Raw genomic sequence first — 1,309 nt, 5'->3', positions numbered from 1 at the left:
ACTTTACACGTCTTAAGAGGCGCTGCGATGTAATCTTTTTTTTTTTCTTGTTTGTCGGCCCTGCTTTTGGTGTGTTCTCTCACTTGATAAGATAATATTTACACGTAATTTCTTCCGCCTACCGTCGGAGAGACTGCCAGGTGAACTATGTACTCATAGTATACGTGCTGAAGTGATAGGGCGGTTTACCTCGTTAGTGTTTTAGAGCGCAGCTCTTAGGGGCCCGTTCCCGGCTTGAGCGGCGTCGGCGTAACCAAGGTCACCCCAAGGTCACGTGACCCCCAAGGTCATCCCAAGGTCACGCGACCCCCCTTCCGAGGTCACGTGACCCCCCCATGGTCACGTGACCTCCCCGATGACGTCATCGTCACTGATGACGTCACCGGCATCCGCATCGTCATCATCATCATCACTGCTGACGTCACCAGTGACGTCACTGATGACGTCACCGGCATCCGCATCGTCATCATCACTGATGACGTCATCGGTGACGTCACTAATGACGTCCCCCGGCATCCGCATCGTCATCGCCATCATCACTGATGACGTCATCGGTGACGTCACTGATGACCTCACCGGCATCCGCATCGTCATCGTCATCATCGGTGATGACGTCACTGATGACGTCATCGGAATTCGCATCGTCACTGATGACGTCATCAGTGACGTCACTGATGGCATCATCGGCATCGTCACGTGACCCCCCAAGGTCACGTGACCCCCCCCAGTACCCTTCCCTCCTCCTCCTCAAGAGCTGCGCTCTAATTCGGTGTTACAGGGAGTTGTAAACGGCTTTCACTTTTTTTGAATAAATGTTAAGCAGTGAGTCCAGTGCTTTCGTCGTTAGCCTCTTCCCTCTTGTCCTTCCCTGTATTTCTGCGCGCTGTTTACTTCCGATTCCCTATTTAAGGGCACGATTCGTTAGCAAGCGTCTCAGATTATCGGCTACCATGGACGGTACTTCGGACGCAGAAGGGCAAGGATGCGCTTTATCTATTCGGATGCAGGTATGTTTCACACCGCCATAACAAGAACGGAACCACTGTATGGCGCTGTCAAAAGTATCGTGCCATCAACTGCCGCGTAACAGTCCTGACAGAGGAAGAAAGTGTCCTTCTAAATGCAGGTATGTTTTAGTTCATCCAAATGTTTGGTGTGACGATCATATCTGGAATTTCTAAGCTTTTTACCAGTCGGGTGTCCCTGCTCCAGCTGTCCAACGGTGGCCAGGCGAGGTAAACGACTCAAGAGGTGGAACGACAAAGACGAGAGCATCAAAGATCTGAAAGGAACGACTGCGGGACGGTGA

Source organism: Ixodes scapularis, unplaced genomic scaffold (genome assembly GCF_016920785.2).
Source record: "Ixodes scapularis isolate PalLabHiFi unplaced genomic scaffold, ASM1692078v2 PGA_scaffold5__190_contigs__length_132052651, whole genome shotgun sequence".
In the NCBI taxonomy this organism is placed as follows: domain Eukaryota; kingdom Metazoa; phylum Arthropoda; class Arachnida; order Ixodida; family Ixodidae; genus Ixodes; species Ixodes scapularis.
This window is presented reverse-complemented; position numbering follows the sequence as displayed.